This window comes from Phyllostomus discolor, chromosome 3 (assembly GCF_004126475.2).
Source record: "Phyllostomus discolor isolate MPI-MPIP mPhyDis1 chromosome 3, mPhyDis1.pri.v3, whole genome shotgun sequence".
NCBI classification, from domain to species: domain Eukaryota; kingdom Metazoa; phylum Chordata; class Mammalia; order Chiroptera; family Phyllostomidae; genus Phyllostomus; species Phyllostomus discolor.
Genome location: NC_040905.2, coordinates 58,721,655 through 58,730,087, shown reverse-complemented (window position 1 = coordinate 58,730,087; position 8,433 = coordinate 58,721,655). Strand labels below are relative to the sequence as shown.

Sequence of the window (8,433 nt, the reverse complement as noted above, 5' to 3'; positions counted from 1 at the left end):
TTAACCATTTGAAAATTGCGTATCAGTGTGCTTTATAGTAGCAGGTGCACTATAGCAATTAAAAGCATTAGGGTTGTTTTCCTTCTTTATTTCTTGTCATCATAACTGCCATGCAGATGGCTTTTTTCTTTAAAGTTGTACCCCCTCTTTCCTCCAAGATTTTAGTGGTTGGTTCATCTTACACTTCACATCTGTGCCTTAAATAGGATATATACTATGTAAATGAGAATCAATAGTCTACCTCTCTGTTTCACAACATGGATTTTTAACTCGAATATTTGGTTTAATAAAAGCATTATTTCTATGACATTAAATAGAAGCATAGTTATAGAGGCCCATAGTAGAATTGCACTAAACATAGCATTATTTTGGCCACCACCCAAATTCTACTAGCCAGTATGCTAGTTATATACATGCATATTCGGAGAACTACATGTATGTGTGTATATGTATGCAGGTTGAAGGATGTCCTCAATGACACAGTTTCACAGATGTTTCCTAAGACAGTTCTTAATGTACAGAGATGGGTAGCATGCCTAACTCACTTGTTGCTTTCTATAGTGGTTTCACTCTTGTCAGTGACCAGTGTTCACAGTTTGAAGCTAATGAGAAAAAGGTCTCAGTCATGAGATGGACCAGTTATTAGACCTCAGCCATGGCAGACACTTCACAAATGTATGCCATGCTACTTTAAAACAAGATAGATAAAAGATGTAGGGGCTCAATTTAAATGTTCTTTCCTCAGGGAGGATAACCCGACCTCTAATCTAAGATAAAACTTCTACATTGTATACCCAGAGCTTTCTACACTTCACTGTTCATAACACCCATAATACATAATGTAATTACTTGTTTAATCACTATCTTAGATTGGATTCTCTATAAGCAGAGCCTGACATGGGATTCATGAGGCAAGTAGCTTATTAAGAGTGAACTCTCAGAAGAAACCTTCAAGGCAGTGAGAGAAGAGGATAGGGAAGAGGAGGAAGTTAAGCAAAGGTGTAGTTGGAGTGAAGTTTAGCTTCAGTCTCATCACACAGGAGAGCTTTGAAACACAAATTGTCCTACAGAGTATATCCTGCCTTGAAGTAAGGTTATTGGACTATTACACACAGCATCAGTCAGTCTTCGAACACAGACTGCCCCAAGGCAGCGGAGAGGCAAAGGCTTAATTCCTGGGCATCTCCAAGCAAGAGGACTCCAGTATCCTCAGAGCAAAACTTTAGGGAAAGTTACAGATATGAGTCATTACCGTAAAATTCTATTATTGGCAGCTGGGGGTAGGCACAGCAAATCAGTAAAAAGGTTCCCAGAGGATCTGTGCAGGGCACCAGTGAGTCTCTGGCAACTGCCTTTCTTCTCTAAAAGTGTAGTTCAATAATGACAGAGGCAGTTTCAAGCACATAATAAAGACACAATAAATATTATATTAAGAATGGGTAAATGAATGGATCAATGGAATTACTTGGCAGTTAACAAATCATGCTTCTACCTACTTTAAAATTTACGATCTTTAATAAAAATAAGTCCTGTATTTGGATTCAATGCACTGATATTCAAGTATAACATTTGAGTATAGAGAAAAGCCCACCAGATTAGAGGATACATCACCTAGTACGGCACCCAAAATTTTAGCTATGATTTTCAATTTAATCATTGTTTTTAAAAAGTTATTCATTCAGTTTCAGCCAATATATTACTTTTGTATATAATCAAGATATAAATAATAGTATTTATCCAGAAGATAGTTTAGGTGAGCAGAAAGGCAGAGATCTGAGTCAAGAATTTATTATCTTGTTATGTTAACTAACATATTAGTAAGTCAATAAATTAATGTTGGTTAGTCTATGGGATGAACCTATTTCTATCCACTGTCAATAATTGGTAATACATACATGTATATACCTGCAACATTAATTCAATGCATTTTATACTGTTTTCATCTATCTTATATCATAAACTTTTTGTTTTTTTACATTTCCTTCATATTTATAGTAACATATATACAATACACACATGGATGTATGCACATTCTATTTGATTGTACTATATGTTGGTAAAATATTTTAGTATTAAATACTTTTATTCATGATTTGCTATTAAAGCCACAATGAACATATTTCAGGATATTGTGGCTTCTGTTTGTGTTTATTACTTGCTGTTGGGTCAGTTCTGACTTCTGGTGACTCTGAATGAGTGACGTCCACAATGCCATGTCTTCAGCATCCCTGCCCACCTCATGCCTATGACTTCCTTTACAGAGTCAATCCTTCACACATTCAATATTCCTCTTTCCTTCTTCCTTTTATTTGTCCCAACATTATTGTTTTTCCAAAGAAACTGCCTTTACTTAGAACAAAATTAGGAATGAAAATATAGTATTTAAGTCTAAAGCAGCTTAATTTTTCTGCCATATTGCTTTTCAAAAATCCATACCAAATCACTAAATTACCAGTAATTAATAAATATGGCAATTTCTTGACAGTATCCCTAGCTTGGGATATTATGCTTTTAGTTTGTTAATTTTTCTGTGTAAAACAATATCTTAAGATTTTATATGTCTTTTATAACTAGAGATGATCTAATTTACCCCATTAAACAAATTATTTCCCCTTTTATGAGTTACCATATTGTTTGCCCACTAATTTATCTGAAATCTTGAATCTTTCTTACAACTTTTAATATATATTATTATTACTACATTGAGAAAAATACCTATAATATATAGCAATATTATCATTGTATTACCATTAGCATTTAGCTAGTTATTGACAGGAAAGTGGCAAAGGTATCTAGACATTGAGCTTAATAAACTGGGGAGCATAAGCCTGTTGACTTCACCAGGAAGCTGCAGCTTGACACTCCAGGGGGCCACAGCATTGTGCTCTGCAGAGTAATGACACTCCTCCCTTTCCACCTCCGGTACCTGATTGCCATGTAGGAGCAGGGGAAGGCAGGTACATGTGCAATTGAAGTCAAAGTGGTGCAGGGGGAGGTGCTTGACCAAAGTGGTCTATCAGGCTAGCATGGGAAAATAAGAGACTGCTTTAGAGGTAAACCCATCCAAAGTCCATGAAAACTTGGGAAGACGGTTGGTCATTTTGAGAAAGCATCTGGTATGTCCCAAACACAAGGTCCTGGTTATAAACCCAGAGGAACAAAGAACACTCGTTCTTGCTCATGACTTGCTCTCGCCCCGTGCATTTGTGCACCCTTTCTCCATAGCCAAGTAGCCCTGGCAGCCGCAGGGCCCATGGCTGTGGGAACTCCACACAGGCTCAAGGATGGAGCCTGAATATCACAGCACAGCAATGGACTGCAACTGGAAACTCATGCTAAACTAGCCAGATGCTGGACTTAACTGAGCTTTAATATGGCACAGGATCTCTGGACACAGACTTGGTTTCTGGTCCTGATATTCTGTGGTGGAATGGAGGGAGATGGGACGTTGAAAACCCAGGGGCAGCTTCTATTTCCACACAAACAAACCATTGCCACACCACAGCCTCCCATGCATGGGTCCTTGGAATGCTTTCCTTGAGATCCCATGGAAGGGCCTAATTCCCACCTACAACAATTTAATTTAGGTTTTATGTATATTCTTTCCCACAAATCACTATGCACATATATTTCATCATAATTTATCCTGTTAATTCCAAAAAATAAAAATGTTATCCACCACAGAACGTTCATTATTCTATTTCATTACTTCCTAATTTTTGATGTTCATTTTAACTACTTAATGCACCCGACATGTATTTTAAATTTAAAAAGTAAGAGAGAAATAATATTTTCCATAATTGTCCCAAACATACTTATATAATAATTCTATTTTAATTTTTCCCTTGGAAGGTTTATATTATTATACAATAAGAGTTGGTACATAATTATTGATATTTCAGATCTTGACATTTTATTCCACTAAATGTTTAAAATATTGGACATATTATATTGTATTTTATGTATTGATGCTAAATAATATTTATAATATCTAATGTGGCAAGTGACTTTTTTATTATTTCATAATCCTACATATTTTCTTTTAGATAAAGATTTTTCAAGCTTACTTTTTACTAAACATCATAATACCAAGTCCAATTTTGATATAATTATTTAAATTGCAATGTTTTATATGCATTATTTAGAACTTATATTTTTAGTAATATAAAATAGAAGGTTCTGGGAATATGTTCTACACATCCAATTATTCAAACTTTCATTTAAATCTTCCAATGAAGGAATATATAGTTTCTATGTGAAGTTTCTGTAAATAATAAAATTCAACTTTATCCCTAAATATTTTATATATTTCTTATTTAATAAAGATATCCCTTACAATAAACTAACAAACAAGATAGCAGCAGAAGCATAGATACATAGAACAGACTTACAGTTGCTGGAAAGGAGTGGGGGAGGGGTGTTAACAACAATGGGTGGATTGGCTGGGGTTTGGGAGGGATGGGCCTAGGTGAAGGATGGGAAGAGGAGAAAATTATAAACAATTGTAATAGCTTAAACATTAATAAAACAGACACAAAATTATTTTTTAGCTGTTTTTAATTACTGGAACATTGAAATATATTTTATATCTTTGTAATACAACTGGATATTTATTAGTTTATGACTGATTTACATGTATATTCTAAGTATATAATTTTATATATGTATACACACACGCTAAAATACACTCCTAGCCAATAATTAGTTTTCTTTTATTTTTCTTCCATTTTAATTCTCAAGAAATCTAATGCTTTAATAATAACATAGAAGTATGAATCCTGATTTTAAAGTCAATCCATTCCCTTTAAGACTTTCAAAGCAGCTATGTTTCTATTTTCTTTAAAAATGCCACCTGTATATTCAGTATACACATGTACATAGAAGTTCTTGTATAAATGTTGCTATTAATTACAATACTATGTTTATTATGTCATTATTATGTTAATACTGTATTAATACTATGTTAATAATGTTACTATTTAGCAAAAAAGAACTTTTATGTTGCAAAATACATTTATTAGGATTTGGTTTTAAATTTTAGCAATTACTTTTTAGATATCTATTAAATTAATGCAAGTTAATTTTTAAATTTTTGATGTGGTATTATGTTAAAATTTTTTCTGATATTGATATTTATTCTTGAATCTCTAAGGGGGAAAACTCCTACTTGTTCATGGTGTAGTATTTTTTAAGTGTAGCAACTGAATTCATTTTGTAGTGCTTTATTTAATGATCAATCTCTAAGATTAAGATCTTTACCATTGAATTCTTATCTTACCTGTGAGATAAGTGAGATATTGGTTTTGTCATTAAAAGAAGCAAGGCAGTATTGAGAGGGAAATGGCAATGGCAATTGTAGTGTGAGAAACTAGACACTTCAAGGAGTTATTGTAAAGGAAGACGGGAATATCAAACACAGGTTAAGGAATGGTCCTAAAAGGGAAATATCACACAAAAAGTTTTCCTAGGGCAAGTCCAGTGGAAAATAGTCTCATTATACAATGTGGGGCAAAAGTAGGTTTAGAGTTATTCATATGGAAAAAATAATACAATAATTAATAAATAATGACACAAGAATAAACACTTTTGTGTACTCAAAACTGTAAAGCTGCTTTTGCCCCACCCTGTATTTTGTATTAAATTAAATTATAATCAAGGATAAATATAACCATCAGGAATATTTTCAAGTAACTATCTCTGTAATTGCTCTCAATAAACAACAGACAGTGAGCCCTTTGAAGACAAAGTACCCTTTCCCTCGAGTTATTCCTGCAAATAAAAGGAGGCTTTTGGGGGCCTGGGTGAAAAGGGTGAAGGGATTAAGAAGTACAAGTGAGTAGTTACATAATAAATACAATGATATAAAGTACATCCTGAGGATAGAGTCAATGACATTTTGGTGACTCTGTATGGTGGCAGGTGGGCACTTGGGATAACAGAAGGAGCACTTTGCAGGGTATGTGATTACCTGAACACTAAGCAGTACACTGAAACTGGTACAAAATAGTAATGAATGTGAAGTGTAATTGAAAAATAAAGAATTGCACAATTGAAATCTACATAATTTTATTAAGCAATGTCACTCAAAAAAATAATTCAAAAAGTGAGAACAAATGTTAACATTTAAAAAAAAAGGCTGCTTTTGGAATCTGGAATTTTGTTTCTGATTTCATTTTAATTTTTCCTATTTATGAAATGACTTGAAGCAGCTTATTCTTTGTATACTAAATTACTTGGTTCTTGTTTGCATAAAAATTCAATTATGGATTCCTTCTCTAAATATTTCAAAACATACAAGGAATACTTACCTGGCAGGGGAAATGTGATCATGAAGGTGGTTTTCCCAGAGTGAGCCTCATCCATTGCTCTCTGGATGTGCCAACCCCTGCCATTTGTCCAAACCTGGGAAACGCTACTGCATAATTTGTGGTAGTGGGGGATCCCATTCATATTTTCCCCTGGGGTGGGAAACATGCAAAGAAAAATATTCTGGATTGCTGTGAAATGTGGGACCATGCCTCTGAACCTTAACAAATAAGGTGGTCCTCATCTTGTCAGTGTCTAAAATCATTTAACCTTCAAAACAATTTTTAATGCCAAAATCTTCCTTGATTCCACCTGCATCTTTGCAAACAGTGTGTTGCCCTGCCCATATTCAACTGTATCTTTGTTTCTGGTGGATATGATGGAATACACAGGTTTAAGGACAGGGGTGGGGGTGAGAGAGTAAGGAGACATAATTTCCAATCCTAAATTTGCTGCTTACTAGCAGTGTGAGACTGAATGATGTACTTCGTTTTCTCTTTTGTAAAGTGAGAAATTGCCATTTCCCTCTCAGAAGGTTGGTTTGAGTTTTTATGAAAGAATGTGTTGAATCTCAACAAAATTAGTTTATCTTCATTCTTTTCTAAAACTTTAATGTTTGTATGCATATTCATTATAGAATTCTTCTGTTACAATGCTTTGTCAGTCTACTTGAGGTCCAAGATGATGTTTCAGTGATCTTTGTGTCTCATGTTTGACTCAATGAGTTTGAGAAGTCAATTACTGGGCTCCAGCCTCTGAGAATCGAAGAGGCCAGATAGTGCTTGCCCAGTTAATTCCTACCTTCCTTCAATCATTTGCCTGGAGTGCCCCCTGTGGTGCTTGTACCTACCATGCTTTACCCCAAACACCAATACATGAGCACTAGTTCCTCATTAAGTGCTTTTGGTGATGTTGGAAGGAAATAAATGATGTTGTTGCCTCATTTCAGTTTGGAAAATATATAGTGAATTTTTCTATGACCTGATGATACAAAGATTTTATTCCTGTGTGTCTGATATCTATCTAGTGTTAGTGTCAGTCTGGACTTCAGCTCTCAACACTGCCACTTGGAGAAAGTTCCAGGAGCCTCCATTCCCAGTAAATGATTGAAGGAAGTTCAATCATTGTGTCACAGTTCCATGTGGCACATGTTCCATGTGGAACTGTGACACAGAGATGAAAAGTTACAAACTGAGTTATTTCCCCTGAAAAAAAATGGGGCAGTCTTGAGATTTTTAGGAAACAATATTTATGTCTTGGTCCCCAAAACTACTTCCAGCCATCTCTCATTTTTCACAGACCAAACAAAATTGTTCCAAGACTTAGAAATTTCTAATAAGAGCTATGCTGGCCCTAAAGATTTCACTGAATACTTACCTAGCAGGAAAGATACCATGATCACAAAGGTGGTGTTCTCACAGTGAGGTTCTTCCATTGCATTCTGATGTTCGACCCCTGTGATTGCCCTAATGGTGGGAAACTCCACTGCATAATCTGTGGTAGAGCAGCACTGCATTCACACTTTCCCCTAAAAAAAAAAAAAAAGAAAAGAAAAGAAAAATTTTCTTGAGGAAAGTACAAATATTTCTGAGTTTTATTTCAAAGTTGGGAAGGTTGGATTGAAAAGACCAATATGTAGGTTTATATTCATAGCAAATCATTAGGAGAAATCACCTCCACAGAGCAGTAAATAATCCCTCTTTGTATCAAGATGGTAATTCTAGGGAGGAGAGGGAGGATAAGAAGTGACTCAGGGAATGCTGATGTTATTTTGATTTGGTACAGTTGTTACTATTATTGTTTATAATGGATAATCAAAGCACAACATTAAAATACATTCATAATTGTATAGAAAATGGAGCCTTTATCCCTTCAATTCTCTGCCTGCCTTGGGGTCAATCTGTTGTTATCAACATCAGTTAAACTATTTCCCTGTGTGTTTGTTTGTTTTGCCTATAGCCTGTGGCAACCATACCATGTTCAATTCCTGTAAATAACAATCCTTCTAAAGGTTCAAAAGATATGTGGCATCTAGGCTACACAAGTCCACTTGAAAAGGGACCAACATTTTAACTCAGACATACAAAGTCCTTCACATGTTCCCATAAGTGTTTTTCCATTTTCCTA

General features: G+C 34.8%; 2 non-coding genes across 2 annotated transcripts; both read left to right on the top strand.

The window, feature by feature from the left end:
- The first annotated feature begins 6,300 nt into the window (after window positions 1-6,300).
- LOC114514848 lies at window positions 6,301-6,461 on the top strand. The gene has a single exon (XR_003686127.1). It is a non-coding gene; the product is annotated as a U1 spliceosomal RNA (small nuclear RNA).
- A 1,214-nt stretch (window positions 6,462-7,675) lies between these two features.
- LOC114513383 lies at window positions 7,676-7,837 on the top strand. Its single transcript, XR_003685832.1, has one exon. It is a non-coding gene; the product is annotated as a U1 spliceosomal RNA (small nuclear RNA).
- The last annotated feature ends 596 nt before the right edge of the window (window positions 7,838-8,433 follow it).